This window comes from Macrobrachium nipponense, chromosome 4, assembly GCF_015104395.2.
Source record: "Macrobrachium nipponense isolate FS-2020 chromosome 4, ASM1510439v2, whole genome shotgun sequence".
Taxonomy (NCBI): Eukaryota; Metazoa; Arthropoda; class Malacostraca; order Decapoda; family Palaemonidae; genus Macrobrachium; species Macrobrachium nipponense.
In genome coordinates, this window is record NC_061100.1 from 18,690,679 (window position 1) to 18,713,952 (window position 23,274).

At 39.6% G+C, this 23,274-nt stretch overlaps 1 protein-coding gene across 2 annotated transcripts in view; it reads right to left on the reverse strand.

Annotated features, from left to right (window-relative positions):
* Positions 1-21,432, reverse strand: part of LOC135210740 (uncharacterized) — a 98,554-nt gene extending 77,122 nt beyond the window's left edge. Inside the window, exon 1 of one of the 2 annotated variants that reach the window (XM_064243564.1) lies at positions 21,327-21,432. The gene's annotated coding sequence lies outside the window, so the exon portion shown is untranslated. The remainder of the gene's footprint in view (positions 1-21,326) is intronic. The other variant, XM_064243565.1, reaches the window with a different exon arrangement.
* Between the last annotated feature and the right edge of the window lie 1,842 nt (positions 21,433-23,274).

The window sequence follows — 23,274 nt, forward strand, 5'->3', positions numbered from 1 at the left end:
AAGGTCTAGGTCTAGGTAACGAAAACGAAAACGAAACCCGTCTCCCGTCCCTGACTCAGTCCAAAATGCCTGGACTGTAAAAACCATAGATAAAACAAAGTCTCGGCCTTGATAAAACGTAATCCCAGCATCGTTCACTGGCCTTTTTCAATATTTGAAAATTACGGTGCCAAGATGCCCAGAAACCTTAAGCTAAGTTCACACATTCACGTATCAAGCCCACGCAATCAACATCACACGTCTAGGTATACCTAGACCGTGGTCAACATAACGACGCCATACCGTAAGTACGAAGTAATGCTAAAAAGCTACCCAACGCGCAAGATTGACGGGAAGCTTTCGTTAATTTCCACGACAATAGGCTACACCCCCACAAGTGGTGCATGGCCGAGCAAGTAACATCCACGTACGTATACCGTATGTGTAACGACCTCACACGACGTCCTCACGTTAATCTAACGTACGTCGGCGGGTATACGTTACTTACAAAAAGGCCGTGCTGCACGCGTGTGATGGCAGTCATTCAACGCCTACGGGAAATATATTTATTAAATATATTCATTTATTTGCGTATTTCTTTATCAATATATTTATTTCATCTTTTGTCGTCAGACCCATTAAGACCGCCACAAATGATTCGCGAAATAGATTCCTTAATACAACACATTTTCAATAATTAGTTAAACATCTGCATCGCCTTATATTTCAGCTATAATAATAATAATAATAATAATAATAATAATAATAATAATAATAATAATAATAATAATACCTTTCAGTGGTAACGACCCCGTCCACAAATGCACCAAATAATTTCCGGTCAATTCGTACCTAACGTAACATACTCCAAATGTCTTGACAAAGAGGCATTAAAAAATTAGACAGACGGAAAGATAGATGAATAGATAAAGAAATACTGTACGAGATAAGGGCAACGAGAGAGAGAGAGAGAGAGAGAGAGAGAGAGAGAGAGAGAGAGAGAGAGAGAGAGAGAGAGAGAAAGAGAGAGAAATTCCAGTCATTCACTAAACAGCAAACAAAGCAAACAGTGAAGATAGTAACTTAATCTTTTATTCAAAATACAACTTCATTTCAAACATAAAACCGAAGAAATTATATCTTATTTTGCATATGTCTCATTTGTTATTATTTTCAGTTCATTATAGAACTGTTATTTTTGGTTGAGTTCATTGAATAACTGTTATTGTTTAATCATATGTCCTTTTGCATATTCATTTTTATTCATTTTCCTTGAATATAAGTTACTTTCAACAATACATATAGTTGTTTGCATATGTCTTATTTGTGTTATTATTCTTATTTTATTTTTATAACTTTGATGGTTTTTAGTTTATTGAACAAAAGTCATTTTTCAATTATATGTTTATTGACGCATTATATATATATATACATATATATATATATATATATATATATATATATATATATATATATTCATATATATCATATATAGTATATATATATATATGTATATATATATATATATATATAATTTACATTCACTGTCTCTTCGTGATTTCTTTCAGCTTTGTGTAGTCTACTGACGAAGTCGCTGATGGTGCTGCTGCCTGTCTGGTAGAAGAACTGATGCCGCATATCCTCCCCACGGCGTTTCATACACCCGACTCAGCGGGAATCATCGTAAATGGGTCCTCAGGGTTGCAGCGCTAGTATTCCGTATGTTCCCAAACCACCTGGAGACTCGCGCTATGCTTGGTGGGATCGGAACCGCAGCGGGAGACCACACGTCACTGCCCCGTAGGCATGCCGACCGCGCCACAGATGCGGCACGTATCTTTTGAACAGGTCGAAGCGATCGCGGCTCCCAACGCATGCTGGGATGGTTCGTAGCGACCTCCCGACTCCGCCCCGAATGCACACGATCATAAATACGCATTTCGGGATATTTTCGTAGTACTTTCGTAAGCGGTTTCCAACTACCAATTTCCGTTCATGCGTGGGCATGCGTTGACTTGACACGTGAATGTGTGAACGAGGCTTTAGGCCATGTCATAAAAACCAGTGTGTTGTGTGTTAGTTCTCATCTTCGAATATGAGACGTTTTGAAGGGTGACTCATCAAAGATAAGAGTTTATCTTCTTACACGAGGTATATTTACGTATGGGAGCAGTGATAAGGCAGTTCGCCAGATACATCCTGTAAGAACATGAAGCAGAATCAGGTTGCGCTCACTAGAGGAAGCGGTAAGAGAGAGAGAGGAAGAGAAGGAGAGAGAGCGGAGAGGAGAGGGGACGAGAGAGAGAGAGAGAGAGAGAGAGAGAGAGAGAAATATTTGGTTGGGAACTACTATGCATTTCTTGGCCGTGTCCAATTGATTTTCGCTGATAAAATCCTACCAAAACATCGGATATGGGTCACATTTTGGAAATAGGTATTTGAAGCCACAGCCTAATTGGCAAAAATATGCAATAATGTCTAATGTGAATAATAAAGGCACTTACCAGAGTATATCTAAGAAATTGAAAGGGTATCTTAGCTAAATTTAGACGCACCCAGAGAGAGACTATGTAGACGTCATTACTGAAGGCCTTCCCACTCATTGATACTCTACTGTAGTATGACGTAGTTACTAGACACTCCAGTCGTATAGCCACTTTATGAATGAAAACACACAAACAGCTACCCTATACACCTCTCTCTCTCTCTCTCTCTTATATATATATATATATATATATATATATATATATTATATATTTCCTTTAAACATAACTACATTGTAGTGCAATATGATACTCATAATTCATAGTCTAAGCACTTGGGCTATAACATAAATTTTATAATCCATTAATCCAATTATTCTGCTGAAATGCATTAAAACTGAAATGTGAAATAAGCTTATACAAAGATTAAAATATAAAACTATGTAAAAGCATATGCTGTTGTTTGTTGAAGATTAAGACAGAACTTGTTCGAATCTGAGTCTTGCTCATTGAGCAGACCATAAGTAAAGAAGTTTCGTTACAAATACAGAAATCAATATTTCTACATGAGTAAAGGAAAAAAAAAAAGAAAATAGAGAACACACAACCAAAATAATTGTTATTTATTTTCATCATCGTCCTCATCCAGGTATAGGTCTTCTATATCCTCGTCATCGTTGTCTAAGTTTATAATGATAGGTCCAACAGGCTCTTGAATGTTGTCCATTGACCAATACCCATCCTCAAAGGCTCGAGATCGTTTCACTGCAGACCCCCAAACACTTTCAGTGGCCAAAAGCTTGGCTTCCTCCAGTCTTGCCTGCAAGCCTGCCCGGGTGAATCGCTGTAAAGATGAACGCACATGACGTTTTATACACGCCCATACTTGCTCAATGGCATTGAGCTCTGGGTTGGCAGATGGCAGACGCACCACATCGTGGCCCCACTCTCGAATTATGTTATGTCGTCCACTATGTACTGTGGTTTTGGCCTGTTCTGTTGACATATGAGCAACAGTTCAGGTCTTGTGGCACCGTCTGGGGCAGGGATTCGGCGACTCTGAAGCCAGGTAATAAGGTCTGCTTTCTTGGTGGCCGTGGTAGGACACCGACACTCGTCTAATAGCTGGCTGTGATAAGGTGCGTTGTCGAGCACCAACACTGATGGTTCAGGCAGCAATGGTAGAAGCTGCGTTGTTAACCAGCGTATGAACAGCTCGCCTGTCATTTCCCCGTGGTAATCGCCACTTGTACTCTTTGCAGGATAACTAAGGAAAGAGCCTTCAATAAATCCATTTGCTGTGACAGCTGCTACCACCACGAAGCGCTCTCCCTCGCCAGGTGGAACCTGACGGCTATGCATGGCGTTGGTTGCAGGTTGTGCGGTGTCCACCCACTCTCTGTTGTAGCTCATTCTGGTGGTGAACCACGTCTCATCGACATAATTTATACTATCTCCCTTCCATCATCTCGATGGCGCTTCAGAGCCCGGAGAACCCCGATCCGTCGGCAAACCACATCAATGGACTTTTGCAAGATACATCTTTCGTTGAGACGTTTTATATCTGAATCCCGTATCTTGCAGGAGCCGCCACACCGCTATCTCGGAGGTTGTTTCAGGGATTATGGTGGCTATCTTCAAATCTGCCATCAGGGTTCTAACAGTAAATACTTGCTTTGCAGCAAATATCTCGTGAACAAACCGACGAATGGCACCCACTGTAAAATTATCAAAGACTTGTGGTATAGGAAATACTTTGCCAGCAGACTCATGTGAGATCACTGATCTGTTACGGTGAACAATCTTCCTCACAGAAAGCGACGTGATACCCATGAAATTTGCCACACGGTCGTAGGGCCTGTGTGGACAAAGATCAGTATTTAGCCAGTGAATAAAAATGCATTATATGTTATACTTTGTTTTCTCTACGCACACGTTCATGCAAAGAAATTGATAATAAGTCATAATAATCACATTAATATTCGTCACAGTTATTATCATTATTGTTGTTATTAATATAATCATCATTATTGTTATTATTCATACTTCGACATCAAGGAAGAGTATGATTAGAATATTTAGAGATATATAAATGCTTTACATATATGAGCTTAAGACATATATAGTACATACATGCACATACACATAATTTATAAATGAAGTTTTATATATAAATGTGTGTGTGTGTGTAAGTACAGTGTATATATATATATATATATATATATATATATATATATATATATATATATATATATATATAAGGAGATCAGTAGAATAGGTAAATTGTTAAGTATGGTTGATGAAGCTAGTCAGTGAGATAGTTTGCAGTCAAGAAAAAATCTGTCATCTCTTATTCTTATTGTGAAAATTTAGTAATACATTAATATAAACAAAATATTTTTATATCTCATTTTTTTTTCCAAACTCGTCATTCAAGTATGACCCCTATAAAATTTAATTTAGGCTTCCTATCTGAATCATTTGGTGTTTGTGCATGATCTGTTATCCACTTACCTGTTAATATTAATCATATGACGCATGAGGTTCTTTTCTTTATTGCATACTGCAAAAACACGCAGCACGAAAGCAGTCTTGCAGCCACAAGGACAATTTGCCAGGCCTGCCATAAGTGAAGCACCAGACAGCAGTCACGTAGAACAGATTGGCATTGACGTATGAATGCTCTGCTGTCCTCCTCCTGTTATCGGCGTGTTTACTATTGTGAATGGAAAGTTTACTGGGTATTACGTCTGACGTCATAGTTCACGTCACAACTAGCCTCTCTCTGGGTGCGTCTAAATTTAGCTAGGTTACCCTTTCAATTTCTTATATTTACTCTGGTAAGTACCTTTATTATTCACATTAGACATTACTGCATATTTTTGCCAATTAGGCTGTGGCTTCAAATACCTATTTCCAAAATGTGACCCATATCCGATGTTTTGGTAGGATTTTATCAACGAAAATCAATTGGACACGGCCCTGAAATGCATAGTAGGTAGTATACTCATTTCATCTCTAAATGAATTTACTTACAAGTCATCAAATTCTGTTTTGAAAAATCGAAAGGGATAAAAGTAAATTTATCAGTAATATCAAACAGGTTCGTGATAGAAGAATCTCTAACTACTACAAATGAATCGCAGAACACTGTCGAAGTAACTTAGTGACGTCACTTTCGGGCATATGTTAAACGTTTTCATGATTGCACAGAACAATCGAGAAGCTGTTGACGAAACATTGCGTAATCTTGGTTAGACAAAGACGAACAATACTGTTTCAACACGAAGGACTCTTGCGCCACCAATCTGTAGTACTAATGCATTGCCAGAGAAATCCGCTTTCGCGAATAAAGGATCTCTCTCTTTTTCACGAGCGTTGTTTCTTAACTTTAAATTATGCATTTTTGCGAACTCTGAACATTTTACTTCAGCACGTCAATTCTAAATTAATCTTAACACAGAATCTGAACATAAAACATACATTTTACGACATTACATACAATTACTGAGGGGAAGTTAAACTTAGCAATGGCACTATATATATATATATATATATATATATATATATATATATATATATATATAAGGCAAATTCCACGAAAGAAAGAGAAATAGCGGAGTTCTGCAAGGCCTTTCGACATCTTGTCCTTTACTTAGCAGACAAAAATAAGTTTAAAATAAGTTAACAAAGAAAGCTATGGTAGATTCACTTCACCCGGCATCTCATGCCCAGCGCCGTTCCTTACGACCCTCCTGATTGGCTGTTGATAAGCCAATCACAGGGCGGGGAACTCTCAGTCTCTCGAGAGAGTTCACAAAGGAATAATGAGAGGGATATAGGAGGACTGATTGTTGCAAAAGAAATATAAATGGGATGAATAAATTTCTTCCTTAAGGATCAATATCTGAGTAACGATTTTTTTCATATAGTGATTTCCCCTATAGGCGTCGTGATCATGATGATGACGTCATAGAGTGATCACGTGAGCAACACCTGACTACACGAAGATAAGAGAGAGAGGGAGAGAGAGAGAGATTAAATATTCTTAATCCTTTGCTTGTTATTTTCATATTGTTAGCCCTGCCTATAATTTTTTGGTAGCATTGTCTTCCATGACATTTAAGCTACGAAACTGTATGAAATACAAAATGATAAATGATGAATTTATATTAAGAATTTTATGTTTATTCCACCATAAATATTTTAGCGTCAAGTTTACTAAAGTATGAAATTTTCGTATCATTATAATCCTTAAATCATTGGCTTGACGATGTTTAGTGATGAAATTGGGAAACGCTTCCTTTCTGCAAGTAAAACTGAGGTGTAATGAAAGTTATAATGTTTGAAAGATGTTGGAACATAAACGTTGCCTACGTGAACTCTCGAGAGAGACTGAGTTTCAGCCCTGTGATTGGCTTATCAACAGCCAATCAAGAGCGTCGTAAGGAACGGCGCTGGGCATGAGATGCACCGGTGAAGTGAATCTACTTGAGTATAAATGACAGACGGGGATTACAAAGGAGAAAAAATATGTACCCGGAATCCAACACAACTGAAGAATTAGTAGACCTACCAAAAACAGTGGTAAGTATTTAAGAGGATTTAAAAAGGATTACGATCAACAGCTCAGAAACAGGGACGATACAGTTAGAAGATTAAATATGGAAAGTGACTGACCACCAAAAAATGTCATAAAGTACACCTCTACAATTCTCCTTTTCGTAACCAAACAGTATTCAAGATATATTTTTTTCTATTTTTTAATACTTTATGTAAAGCTTTGTCAACCGGCATTTTGCGTGTTCTTTTAGTAAAGGTTCTGTAGTACATTTATTCTGAATGTTTTATTGTGATTATAATTTGTAATTCTTATTATATATATTATATATATATATATATATATATATATATATATATATATATATATCTTCCTAACCACCTGAAAAGGTAGGCTAATTCATGTGCGACAAAATCTCTCTCTCTCTTTTCCTTTACCAAACAAATAATTGGCTATGTCCTACACATGAAAACGATCCTAATAAAATGTTGCCATTTCTCTCATTTTCGTGTTGACTAGCGTTTGTATGAACGACTGTCTGAACGATTGCCGTTATCGACACACACACACACACTATTCATACAGAATGAACGATCTCCGCACAGATTTCAGTCTGAACAAAGATTTTGTCTCGGGAAGACAGACAAAACATACATTGAACGACCTGTGTATGACAGACTTAAGTCGGAAGCCAGCAACCTGGTCGTGACTATACTGTTTTTTTTTTTTTTTTTTTGTTTCCATCCGCCTGTGGTGTTTGCTTATGGTAACACTGCGCCCCGACTTTACATAGTTAAATTCAGCTTACATTCAACAATAATAACAATATCCTATTTCGAATATTAACGGTGTAATTCGCATAGAGTAAATTAATAAAACACTTTTCAGTTGCAAATGTACACCCAGATATCCTTTTTTTTACTTGAAACTTACACATAGCGTAACTATGTAAAGCCCAGGACAGTGTTACCATGAGCGACCACCACAGGCGGATGGACAGATGGAAAAAAGCAGAGTTTAGATTCCCGCTGAGATCGTTCAAACCACGAAATTCCGCCCACTTTTGCATTCAGACAAGCCGATATGTAATGAATATTACATGATAAAAGTAATGTGGGAACATTCCTTAGAAGCAATACATATATCGTAATCAGGTCAGGGGTTAAACAGTTAAGTCTGCCCAAAAACCACAGCCCAGGATGTGTGTGAGCGTGTGAGCGTGTGAAGCTTAGCCAAGCACAAATAGAACCACACAACAACCACCTACATTCGGGGGAGCCTACTTCTGCTCTCACGAGAGAGAACTTGAAGGATGATGTGTCTTAACCTAGATAAGTATGTTCGTTCGTATACCCGTATCTTTGATTAGGTTTGCTCGCCTATGATTTGAAAATGATTTGTAACTCAGACTTCCTCTCCAGCTCTTGTCTCAAACACAAATTCAAAACCTTCTCTGCAAGCTATCTCAAGATGTAATCTTTTGAACAGTACATTATATTTTGCTACTCTGTGTTTCCACGACTTACCTTCTAACCACGCAAGAATATGAATACCGAGTTCAGAGAATATCTTCGCAGTTCAACGGAGGAAGAGAGAGAGAGAGAGAGAGAGAGAGAGAGAGAGAGAGAGAGAGAGATCATCACCCACTGAAGTTTGCTACGCAAAACAAAATTACCAAACAGGTAGTCCGTTGTAAACACGGCCACCGCTAACACATACACTTTTTGCGAACGATACGGACTATCGTTCAGTGTATAGGTTCCCTTTAGCAGTTAATCTCAACAAACATAGGTTTAGGCGTAATTCCAATTTTGTCAATCTTAGCCAGTGAACTTTATTTTCATGAGGCATCGAATGGAAGATAATGTTTACTGTATTATGCTCTTTAACTGCTACAATAGTCGTTACAAACCTACGATTCATTCAGTTATGCAAAATGCTCTCCTCTCAGTCTGTCTCTCTCTATCTCGAAAATAACTGTCTCCTTCCTTTGCTCGTCAAATAATAGTCCAATTTATGCCCGTTAAAACAATTCCCGTATCTTATCACTCTTAGCCACCCAAATATATAGACTTGCAGGAGGAATCGAACGGAAGATATATTTATTCACTCTAATTGATAGACGTATTCATATGTCAATAGTTAATATTCTACACGATTTTAAATGTAACAGATAGACTTAAACCACACTAAAGATGCTAAATACCCGAGTCAATAGTGGCGCTATCATACAGCATCGACCGTCCCACACGCTGAAATGGGCACGCCTGAATAGGAGCCTGCGCATGCGCAGATAAAGGAAGTTTGATCATTTGCACTGATTCGACTTTTTCTTTATATATATCTATTGTACATCCACTCTGGAGAGTCCTGGCACACTTTTCATTTCGTTTCGGACGAGAGTATACAAAATCTTCTGTCCCACCATCCCTACATTAAGGGGTCGGTTATATATTGTCTGATGCACCTTCTGCACTGCCTTCCTTACAACAACAGACATGGTTTATTGTTTGGCAAAGGGATTTTTACGACCATGCCCTTGCTTTGACAAAAACGTCCAATTGCAAGGCAGCAGTTCCCACAGTTATTGGCGGTGGGCCTAGCCTTTTACTGAAAAGTAAAACTGCAAGGCAGCAGTTTCTACAGTTATTGGCAGTGGGCCTAGCCTTTTACTAATAAGTAAGACAGCAAGGCAGCTGCAGCTGTCCTTTTAGTCGCCTTTTACGACACGCAGGACCTACGGTGGTAGTATTCTTACACCCTTACCACAGGGTCAACAAAAGTTACACTCAGAGGAGATACTAACGCGTGTACTTTTATCATAAAATTTCTTTCGAGTAATTTTAGCAGATGCTAATACTGTAAAAGAGAGAGATGTACGTATATGAGCGTATTATTCATTTGCACCTGTGTAAGAAAAATTCCCTCAAAATTTCGTACGATTTCGCAGAAAACCGCCAAAATTTGGCAATAACCGTAACCTAAAATTCTGCCATTACGTGTTTTTCGTAAGTGTTTATATATTCATTGTATGTTAATAATAACATCCTTTATATTAATACCAATATTTATCGAGAAAACTGTCATCTTTGCAAAACACTCAGAAGTATTTTACGTCAATATTCTCTTTTTAGGTTCATGACAATTTCCTACTTTAAAAAAATGATTCCCTTATGGAGGTTCGTGATCATATAGGCTTACTTGGAGAAATTATCATACACTCGTAGGCTTGCTTTGAGAAATTGTCGCATAGATCTACTTGGAGATATTATCACATAAGCCTGTATACTTGGGAAAATTATCACATAAGCGAGTATACTTGGAGAAATTATCACATAGGCCTACACAACAAAGCATAAAACAATGCTCTTATACAATTCTATCTTAAGCGAGTGACTAATCACCATCAAAGTAGCATCGCAGCTGAAAGTTTGCGAGTTTAGGCGTGAACTTTAAAAGTCAAATGAGAGTCAATTCAATATTGATTGTTGTTAGTATACCAGGTTCGCAAACTTCTATAAAAACGTTTAAATGGCGCCATCGATCAGACTTTGCGCGCAATTTGACACGGCCACCTGGGTTCTCTGGAAGGTCTTGAAACTGATTTACTAAAGAAAAAAAAAATAATAATAAAAAAATTAAGAAAAACAACAATAAAATGTTCAAGAAAAGAATGGAAATACCAATACTTGCGAAAGAAAAAAATATCAACACAGAATTTGAGGTTACTATCATAGGTAAATTTTTTGTGTGAATTTCGTCTGTAGTCGTCTTAACGAGAATGAATCGTGTTATCAAAAAAATGGACCTGCAATTTTTCACTAATATGTCAACGTCAACAACACATATATAAACCAACACACACACACACACACATATATATATATATATATATATATATATATATTATATTATATATCATATAGATATATATACATATACATACATAACTATATATATATATTATCGATAATATATATGAATATATATAATAGATATATACACAAATATAGTATTACACCCACACACATTTAACGATACCTTTGATCTAAATATCTAAATACTTTACAAACTTTCGAAAAAAGTTTCCTACCAATACACTTTTATATCTTTTATTAGAAAAAATTACAATATTTCATCATTTTAACAGTATTACACGAAGACTTTTATCAAAGAACTTACGCAATAACACAAACCAGCTCGCGCGTGAGCCTAACCACCATTGTGGCGTAAAGACGTCCATGCACCGAATACTAAATCCTTTATATCTCCAACACTGACTGACGTGGGGATATAGTACGCATAAGTAATAAGACAAGGGATATATCAATGGATAAACACGACATTTATCAAACCAAAGGTTAACCTGACAAATGGAGAGAATAATTAAGTTTCTGGGCGACGTTGGCGTGTGGCGAGTGAAAGGAATGTGCATCTTTTAGACTAATGATTCTGCAAATAATGTTCGTGACACCTAAAAGTGATTCAGCGATGAGTTCATATACTTCTAGGAAGCGAGAGTTTGCCAGAGATCAAGCATTGCTATCATTGTTTTTATTCACACTTCTACCGCTTCTGATACTGTTGCTAATATGAGCACGTATCATGAAAACAAAACAAGTTCATGAATAACTATTTGTAATTTCAAGATGAATATTTTGCAAGAGTCTAAGGTATCAATCACGAAAGAACAGAAAATTGTTTTTAAACAGCTAGGCTAAAATGAAGAGTAGGCCACACCCAGTAAAAACAAGTGACTTTCTTTTCGACGTACCTTGAAATGTTAGTTTTTATACTTGCTGAACTAATCCTACTGCATTTTGCTTCTGTTTTTATAAAACTTTTACCGATTTTTTTTAAAGATATTATTATATTTTTCCTAGGTTACAAAAGCCTCTGAGGTAATCTGGTTCGTAAGCAACTGAAAGCATAGCGTTAGGCCCATGTGCGAGTTATTTTCGAATTTTAAGTGTGAATTTTAAGTGTCTAAAAGGAAGTTGTAAGGGATAAAACATACTTTAATTACAAATACTGTAACTTGGAACTAAAAGGATGCTCACTAAAACGCTGATACAGAAAATAAAGACGGCGTACAGAATAAGTTGATAACGAAAGTGACGATATAGCCACGGTCTAGGTATACCTAGACCGTGGACACAGCAAGATACTGAAATAGTGAGGATCCACCAGACTATAACATCGTAGATAACAAATACAAATTCAGCTAAAAAAAATGAACACTTGTACTTCCTTGTTTCTTTCATGTATAAATTCGATAGTAATCTTGGAACTTGAGCGTAAAATTTAGGCCAAAGGGTAATCGCTGGGACATAATATGATGCCATTCAGCGCTGAGAATAATGTTAAAACAATTGTTAGGAGAGGGTGGAAAGTAAGAGGGAAGAAAGAGAATATGAACGGAGAGCTGTAGCATAAGGAAATAAAGAGGTTGCAATTAAGGGACACCGCAAAGAACTTGAAATAAAAATGCCCTCTGAGCACTGCATGACGTTCACGGAGGGCACTCACTACCCTCCAGTGTGGGTATTTTAACCGTTTGCTCTACCTCTGAACCCACTTCATTTCTTCATTCTTTTTATCCAACACCTCTGGCTATTACTTCTTGTAGTTCCTCATTTTTTCCTCCTGGATCACTTTATCTTACGGCCCAGCTGTACTCTAACTACCTCTAGGCTCGTTTCACTATCTTGAGTGCTGTTTGCTCTTCAGAGCGTCATCGTGATATCCTTTCGTTTGCAAGACCTTCATTCTTAAGTTGTCTTGAGCTTTTCTAAGTATTTTCAAATATGTGATAAGTGTTCATAGTCTCAGTCTTGCAGAAAACCCTCGGAAAGGGAGAGTTATTGCTAAGCATAGGTCTACAATTGGCGTTTCAAGTAATGTCACTGCATTTTCTTTGTTTTTGTATTAACTAACGGTAAGTTAATTATTCACAGTTAAGTACTCAACTATAAGTTCTAATATTCCATATTAAGGACTCGAAAACTCATTGTAACTAACAAATATACCAGCAGGTACTGCATATAGTTTTGTTCTAAAACTCAAGCCATGAACAAAGGATAATGGGAATTAAATATTTTACCTGAATATAGATGAATATAATAGATTAGTGGAACCAGGAAGCCTTGAAAATATTATAAAAAGCAGTTTTGAAAACTGCATTTTATAACATTTCATAATCAAAACTTTATTTCAAATCGGTCGAACTCAGAACAAAGACGCTATTTAAAAAACCATATAATGCAGGTTGCAAATGGGGGTACCCTGCCCGATGGACCAAATGATGACGCCCTCCAATTATAAACTAGAGGTAAAATAGATGATAATCACACTTGGTTAGACACTTCATGGAAAAACGGCAGGCTGGATGAAGATGAAATCACTGAAACAGGCATGCTGAATGAAGATGAAATCACAGAAACAGGCACGCTGGATGAAGATGAAATCACAGAAACAGGCACGCTGGATGAAGAAGAAATCACGGGAACAGGCACGCTGGATGAAGATGAAATCACGGGAACAGGCACGCTAGATGAAGATGAAATCACGGGAACAGGCACGCTGGATGAAGATGAAATCACGGAAACAGGCACGCTGGATGAAGATGAAATCACGGAAACAGGCACGCTGGATGAAGATGAAATCACGGAAACAGGCACGCTGGATGAAGATGAAATCACAGAAACAGGCACGCTGAATGAAGATGAAATCACAGAAACAGGCACGCTGGATGAAGATGAAATCACGGAAACAGGCACACTGGATGAAGATGAAATCACAGAAACAAGGCACGCTGGTTACGAAGGAGGAAATCACGGAAAACCAGGCACGCTGAATCAATGAAAATGGAAATCCACCAGAAAACTATAGGCATGCTCCAATGAAGATGAAATTCACGGAAAGAGGCACGCCTGCGAATGAAGATGGAACTCAAACGGAAAACAGGCACGATGGAATGAAGATGAAAACTCACCGTGGTGAAAACAGGCATGCTGACCATAGAATGGAAAATCATAATGTGAAACAGGCAACGCTGGATGAAGATGAAATCAACGGAAACAGGCAGCTGATATGAAGATATGAAACTCACCGGAAAACAGGGACACTGGCATTGAAGATGAAATCACGGAAACAGGCCGCTGAAATTCAAGCATGGAACTCACGGCCAAAACAGGCTACGTGGATGAAGAAATTGAAAATCACTGAAACAGGCACGGCTGGGATTGAATGAAAATGAAATCACGAAAACAGGCAACCGCTGGTCTTTATGAAGATTTGAGAAATCACTCGAAACAGGCCACGCTTTGGGCACTTGAAGATTGAAATTCACTCGGAAAACAGGCACGGCTGGTATGGAAGCAATGAAATTCACCGGAAAAACAGGACGCTGGATAATGAAGTGATATTGAAAATGAAATCAACGCCGGAAACAGCGGCACGCTGGACATGAAAGATGAAAATCACAGGAAAACAGCACGGCTAGGATCGAATGAAATTTTGAACAATCACGGAAAAGGTGCACCGCTGGAAATGGAAAGATTTGAAAAATCACAGGAAAACATGGCACGTCTGGTGAAGAAAATGAAATCAAAATCGTAGGGAGGGAAACAGGCACGGCCTGGATGAAGTATGAAATCTCAGATGGAAACAGGCACAGGCTGGCAATGAAGGAAAATGAAACTCACGGAAACAGGCCACGCTGGATTTAATGTAAAGATGAAATTCACGGAAAACAGGCCACGCTGTCAATTGAAAATGAATCGAAACTCACAAACAGGCACGTCTGGTATGAAGATGAAATCACGGAAACAGGCACGCTGGATCTGAATGAAATGAAATCAAATTTCACGAAACAGGCACGCTGGATGAAGATAAACATTGGAAACAGGCAACTGGTGGAATGAAGATTGAAATCACGGAAAACCAGGCACGCATGGAATGAAGATTGAAATCCACCGGATAAACTAGGCACGCTTGGTACAATTGAAGATTGAAATTAACACGGATAAACAGGCTACGCTCAGATGAAGAGAAATCATGGAAACAGGCACGTGCTGAATGAAGATGAACTCACGATAACACACGTCTGGATGCTGGTTTATGAAGATGAAATCACTGGAAACAGGCACGTCTGGTTATGAAGATGAAATCACGGGAAACAGGCACGCTGGTTTATGAAGATGAAATCACGGGAAACAGGCATGCCTGTTATGAAGTATGAAATTCATGGAAACAGGCACGCTGAATGAAGATGAATATATGGAAAAAGGCACGCTGGCATGAATCATGAACATCACTGATAAACAGGCCGCTGGATGAATGATGATAATTCACAGATAACAGGCACGTCTGAATTGCATAGTATGAAATCATTGGAAACAGGCACGCTGGATGAATGATGAAATCACCGGAAACAGGCACCTAGTTGTAATGAAGAGAAATCACAGAAACAGGCACGCTGGTATGAAGATTGAAATCACAGAAAACAGGCACGCTGGATGAAGAATGAAATTCACTAGTTAAATCACAGCCACGCTGGTTTATGAAGATGAAATCATGGTAAACAAGGCACGCTGTGTTGTGATGAATGAGTGAATATGGAAACAGGCACGCTGGTTAATTTGAAGATGAAATTCAAATTGAAAAACAGGCACGCTGGGAAAACAGGCACGCTGGATTGGAATTGTGAAATCACAAGAAACAGGCGCAACGCTGGATGAAGATGAAATCATGGAAAACCAGTGGCACGCTGATATGAAGGATGTTCTTCACGGAAAACAAGGCACGCTGAAATCATGGAAGATGAAATCATGGATTAATAAACAGGCACTGTCTGTGGTGATGAAAGATGAAAATCACGGAAAACAGGCACGGCTGGATGAAGATGAAATCACGGAAACAGGCAAACGCTGCCGATGAAGATGAAATCACGGAAACAGCACGTGGAATGAAGATGATAAATCACTGGAAACAGGCACGCTGGGTATGAAGTATTAAATCATGGGATACAGGTGCAACGCTGGTATGAAGATGAAATCCACCGGAAACAGGCACGCTGGATGAAGATTGAAATCACGGAAACAGGTCTACGCTGAATGAAAGATGAAATCACGGAAACAGGCACGCTGGTTTTGTGAAGATGATAAATTCAACCGGAAAACTGGCAACGCTAGGATGAAGATGAAATCACAGTAAAAACAGGGGACACGCTGGATTGTAAGATGAAATCACGGAAAACAGGCACGCTGGATGAAGATGAAATCACGCGGAAAACCGGCAAGCTGGATGAAGATGAAATCAACCAAAAAACAGGCACGCTGGATGAAGATGAAATCACGGAAACAGGCACGCTGAATGAAAATGAAATCACAGAAACAGGCACGCTGGATGAAGATGAAATCACAGAAACAGGCACGCTGGATTGAAGATGAAAATCACAGGAAAACATGGCACTCTGGATTGAAGATGAAATCACAGAAAACAGGCACGCTGGATGAACATGCAAAAATCACGGAAAACAGGCACGCTTGAATGAAAAAAATTGTGAAAAAACAAAAAAAAAAATCACAGAAAACCAGGCACGCGGGATGGAAGATGAAATCACAGAAAACATGGCCATTGCTGGATAAAGATGGAAAAAACAAAAAAAAAAAAAAAATCACGGAAAAACAGGCCACTCTGGATGAAGATGAAAAATCACACGAAACCTGGCACTTCTGGATGAAGATGAAATCACAGAAAACAGGCAAGCGTTGGAATGAAGATGAAATCACGGAAAAACCGGCCAACGCTGGATGAAGATGAAATCCACAGAACCAAACCCAAGGCCACGCTGGATGAAGATGAAATCACGGAAAACCGGCACGGCTGGTGAAGTGGAAATCACGGACACAAGGCACGCTGAAATGAAAACGGAATCAAACAGAAACAGGGCCGCTGGAATGAAGAAAATGAAAATCACAGAAACAGGCACGCTGGATGAAGATGGAAATCCATGGAAACAGGCAACTCTGGATGAACAAATTGAAACACAGAAACAGGCACGCTGGATGACGAGAAATCCGGAAACGGGCACGCTGAAGAAAAGATGAAATCACAAAAACAGGCACGGATGAACAAAATGAAATCACAGAAAACAGGCATGCTGGATGAAGATGAAATCACAGAAACAGGCACGCTGAAAATGAAATCACAGAAACAGGCATGCTGGATGGAGATGAAATCACGGAAACAGGCACGCTGAATGAAAATGAAATCACGGAAACAAGCACGCAGGATGAAGATGAAATCACAAAAACAGGCACACTGGATGAAGATGAAATCATGGAAACAGGCTTGCTGAATGAAAATGAAATCACGGAAACAAGCACGCTGAATGAAAATGAAATCACAGAAACAAGCACGTTGGATGAAAATGAAATCACAGAAACAAGCACGCTGAATGAAAATGAAATCACGGAAACAAGCACGCTGGATGAAAATGAAATCACGGAAACAGGCACGCTGAATGAAAATGAAATCACGGAAACAAGCACGCTGAATGAAAATGAAATCTCAGAAACAAGCACGTTGGATGAAAATGAAATCACGGAAACAAGCACGCTGAATGAAAATGAAATCACAGAAACAAGCACGCTGAATGAAAATGAAATCACGGAAACAGGCATGCTGAATGAAAATGAAATCACGGAAACAAGCACGCTGGATGAAAATCAAATCACGGAAACAAGCACGCTGGATGAAAATGAAATCATGGAAACAAGCACGCTGGATGAAAATGAAATCACGGATACAAACACGCTGAATGAAAATGAAATCAACTTGAAACAGGACTGGTTAAGATGAAGCACGGAAACATGGCACGCTGGATGAAAGATGAAATCAGAAAAGGAATTGCTAGGATGAAAACGGAAAATCCAAGGAAACAGCACCTGGATGAAGAAAAATGAAATCAACGGAAACAAAAGGCACACTGATAAGAAAATGAAATCAACAAAACAGGCACACTTGGAATGAAAATGAAATCGAAACAAGCACTGCTTGATGAAAATCAAATCACACGGAACAAGCACACTGGATGAAGTGAAAGCATGGAACAAGCACGCTGGATGAAAATGAAATCACGGATACAAACACGCTGAATGAAAATGAAATCACGGAAACAGGTACGCTGGATGAAGATGAAATCACGGAAACAGGCACGCTGGATGAAGATGAAATCACGGAAAAAGGCTTGCTGGATGAAAATGAAATCAAGGAAACAGGCACACTGGATGAAAATGAAATCACGGAAACAGGCACACTGGATAAAGATGAAATCACAGAAATAGGCACGCTGAATGAAAATGAAATCGCAGAAACAGGCACGCTGGATGAAAATGAAATCACGGAAACAGGCACGCTGAATGAAAATGAAATCACTGAAATAAGCACACTGGATTAAGATGAAATCACGGAAACAGGCACGCTGAATGAAAATGAAATCACTGAAACAGGCCCGCTGGATGAAGATGAAATCACGGAAACAGGTACGCTGAATGAAAATGAAATCACGGAAACAGGCACGTCTGATGAAGATGAAATCACAGAAACAGGTACGCTGAATGAAAATGAAATCACGGAAACAGGCACTCTGGATGTAGATGAAATGGCGGAAACAGGCATGCTGGGTGAAGGTGAAATTGCAGAAAGAGTCACGCTAAGAGAAGATGAAATCGTGGAAAGAGGCACGCTGGGTGAAGATGAAATCGTGGAGGAGGCAAGCTTGGTGAAGATGAAATCGCAGAAAGAGCACGCTGGATGAAGATGAAATCGCGGAAAGAGGAGCGCTGGATGAATGTGAATTTGCGGAAAGAGGCACGCTGGATGAATGTGAAATTGCGGAAAGAGGCACGCTTGATGAAGATGAAAACACGGAAAGAGACATGCTGGGTGAAGGTGAAATCACAGAAAGAGGCACGCTAAGAGAAGATGAAATCGTGGAAAGAGCAAGCAGGGTGAAGATGAAATCGCAGAAAGAGGCATGCTGGATGAAGGTGAAATCGAAGAAAGAGGCATGCTGGATGAAGGTGAAATCGAAGAAAGAGGCATGCTGGATGAAGATGAAATCGAAGAAAGAGGCATGCTGGATGAAGGTGAAATCGCGGAAAGAGACATGCTGGGTGAAGATAAAATTGCGGAAAGAGGCACGTTGAGTGAAGATGAAATAGTGGAAAAAGCCACGCTGGGTGAAGATGAAATCGCAGAAAGAGGCACGCTGGGTGAAGGTAAAATCGCGGAATGAGGCATGCTGGGTAAAGATGAAATTGCAGAAAGAGGAGGCACGCTGGGTGAAGATTAAATCGCGGAAAGAGGCACGCTGGGTGAACATGAAATTGTGGAAAGAGGCATGCTGGGTGAAGATGAAATCGCAGAAAGAGGCACGCTGGATGAAGATGAAATTGTGGAAAGAGGCACTCTGGGTGAAGATAAAATCGCGGAAAGAGGCATGGGTGAAGATAAAATCGTGGAAAGAGGCACGCTGGGTGAAGGTAAAATCGCGGAAAGAGACATGCTGGGTGAAGATGAAATTGCAGAAAGAGGCACGCTGGGTGAAGATGAAATCACAGTAACAGGCACGCTGGGTGAAGATGAAATCGCAGAAAGAGGAACGCTGAGTGAAGATGAAATCGCGGAAAGAGGCACGCTGGGTGAAGATGAAATCGCGGAAAAAGGCACTCGGGGTGAACATGAAATTGTGGAAAGAGGCATGCTGGGTGAAGATGAAATCGCAGAAAGAAGCACGCTGGATGAAGATGAAATTGCGGAAAGAGGCACGCTGGATGAAAGTGAAATTGTGAAAAGAAGCACTCTGGGTGAAGATAAAATCGTGGAAAGAGGCACGTTGAGTGAAGATGAAATCGTGGAAAAAGCCACGCTGGGTGAAGATGAAATCGTAGAAATAGGCACACTGGGTGAAGGTAAAATTGCGGAAAGAGGCATGCTGGGTGAAGATGAAATTGCAGAAAGAGGCACGCTGGGTGAAGATGAAATCACAGTAACAGGCACACTAAGTTAAGATGAAATCGCGGAAAGAGGCACGCTGGTTGAAGATGAAATCACAGTAACAGGCAAGCTTGGTGAAGATGAAATCGCGGAAAGAGGCACGCTGGGTGAAGATGAAATCGCGGAAAGAGGCACGCGGGGTGAAGATGAAATTGTGGAAAGAGGCATGCTGGGTGAAGATGAAATCGCAGAAAGAGGCACGCTGGATGATGATGAAATTGCGGAAAGAGGCACGCTGGATGAAAGTGAAATTGTGGAAAGAGGCACTCTGGGTGAAGATAAAATCGTGGAAAGAGGCACATTGAGTGAAGATGAAATCGTGGAAAAAGCCACGCTGGGTGAAGATGAAATCGTAGAAAGAGGCATGCTGGGTGAAGGTAAAATCGCGGAAAGAGGCATGCTGGGTGAAGATGAAATCGCAGAAAGAGGCACGCTGGGTGAAGATGAAATCACAGTAACAGGCACACTGGGTTAAGATGAAATTGCGGAAAGAGGCACGCTGGTTGAAGATGAAATCACAGAAAGAGGCACTCTGAGTGAAGATGAAATTGCGGAAAGAGGCACGCTGGGTGAAGATGAAATTCTGGAAAGAGGCATGCTAGGTGAAGATGAAATCGTGGAAAAAGGCACACTGGGTGAAGATGAAATCGAGGAAAGAGGCACACTGGGTGAAGATGAAATCACGGAAACAGGCACGCTGGATGAAGATGAAATCACAGAAAGAGGCGTGCTGGATGGAGATGAAATCACAGTAACAGGCACACTGGATGAAAATGAAATTCCGGAAACAGGCACGCTGGATGAAGATGAAATCACGGAAAGAGGAATGCTGGATGAACATGAAATCGAGGAAAGAGGCACGCTGGACGAACATGAAATTGGGGATAGAGGCACGCTGGATGAGAGGAAATCACGGAAATAGGCACGCTGGATGAAGATGAAATCACAGAAACAGCAACGCTGGATGAAGATGAAATCGTGGAAAGAGACGCTGGACGAAGATGAAATTGTAGAAAGGGGCACGCTGGATTTAGATGAAATCGCAGAAAGAGGCACGCTGGATAAAGATGAAATCTCGGAAAGAGGCACGCTGCATGAAGATGAAATCATGGAAAGAAGCACATTACATGAAAATGAAATCGAGTGAATTAACAGAAATATGCCAAGTGTTACATTGCAGTAGTTTATGGATTTCTGGAAATTATAAACAACTGAGCAATACTGGAACACTGACTTACCTGAAGGATGAAACAGATTAATGTTTCATTGAGCTTGTATGACTGGCCATCTTCGAACTTTCAGCTGACATTTATTCCTCTTCCCAGTATCTGTAGCCCTGAACTACAACCTAAAGGGCATTAAAAGATAAATTCTAGATAACTCTCATAGATGGAGTGTAGACTAATGGGTCTTTCGAGAGATTACCATGGTTCTTTCAAAATATAATCAAAGAAATCATGCAATCCTAAGACTGGTCCATACATTGAAAAAGTTACAGGGCAGTCTCAATTCTTATAGTTAGTACTTATGGGATGGAATGTAGAGTTTAGCCCAAAGACTTAGCACTGGGATTTATGAGGCCACTCAGTGATGAAAAGGAAATTGAGAATAGGTAGGTTTGAAAGGTGTAACAGGAGGAAAATCTCGCAGTTGCACATGAAATAATATTAGGAGAGGGTGGGTAGCAAGATGGAAGAAAGATAATATGAATGGTACACTAAAAGAAATGAAAGGGGTTGCTGCTAGGGGCCGAAGGGACGCTGCAAAAAAATCCTTAAGTAATGCCTATAGTGTACCACGTGAGGTGCACTAACACCATTATCCCCGTACAGAGCATAATTACTTAAGGTGCGTCCACACAGTCGAACAATGTCCGACGGACTAACATTGTTACCATATCATAGACGAAGCGGGATGACGTCATAAGCGCTGAAACGATGGTAGTAGATCTGGTAACAAACAGTGGTACCAGATGAGGTTGTATACCACTGCTTTTACTCCGCTCACAAGGCAATGACCAGCGGACAATTGGTAACAATGTTTGTCCGTCGGACATTGTTCGACCGTGTGGATGCACCTTTAGGCCTTGAATCTATACAATTTGCTTCATGATATGCAGTCTGACTACTAAAAGCAACCAGGTACTTATTATGCTCCATTATGGCCTGTCCACACTAGTGGGCACGAGTCAGGCACTTCCCACTGTTATACTCTCGCTTCTGAAGCAGCGTTACCAGACAATGGTATCATTCTGGCTCCATACTCGGTCGGTCATTATAGTGGAACGGGTTATGGGAACAGTGTCTGCCTGTCGGGCAGTGCAGACAAAGCCTTAGATATTGGCACTTACATTTAAGACAACCTTGACAATGATGAGTTAAGACTTGTACAAAAGGATTCAGGTGATGCCTAACCTAGGTTAGCCATAAAGATCTAAGATAGGAATGCTATAACACTGACCTCAAAGCCTTTGTTCTTGTTCTCTTTCACATTTTCTTCAAGTAATTGACAGAAGAGTTGATGTTGATGTATTTTTAGTTAGCCAGGCATACTTTGTCTATCATTCCACAGGCAGGCATGTTGGGACTTGTGCTTTTGGTTTAAACCAATGATAGAACTTAAGGTCTCAAAAATCAACATTGTACAACATACACATACACTATTGTGATACAGAAAGATTCAGTAAGAGGTGCAGACAGTGTAGCACGTGGATGGATAGAAAAAAATTAGGCTTCTGATTAGTCAATTTTATTATATTCCCACTCCCGAACTTGTTTTACATGGGTAATACAGTTGTCAATGTTTCTGAAATTGCATATAAAAATACGTAGTATAATGTTTGATCCACAACTTTCGCTTTCATCGCATTTGCACAATAATAAAGGTTAATGGTTTCAAATAAGCCATTTTTTGTTGGAAGCTTCTTATGTGTTCCAGTTATGACTCAGGTCTGTTCATACCTGTAGCCCCATGAACTAGTCTTTTGTAAAACCAGTCCTTATAACTCTTCTATGCAAGTCAGTCTCATTTGCAGGGCTGCTTTTCTAAACATTTCCCACACATACTTTGGAGATTAGGGTGCATCTGCACAATTTAATAGTATCCAGCAGACATGCAGTTGCCATAATCTGTTCTATGTGACGTCAGAAGCAGAAAAACAGCGGATAAGGTACTGAATTTTCCTAC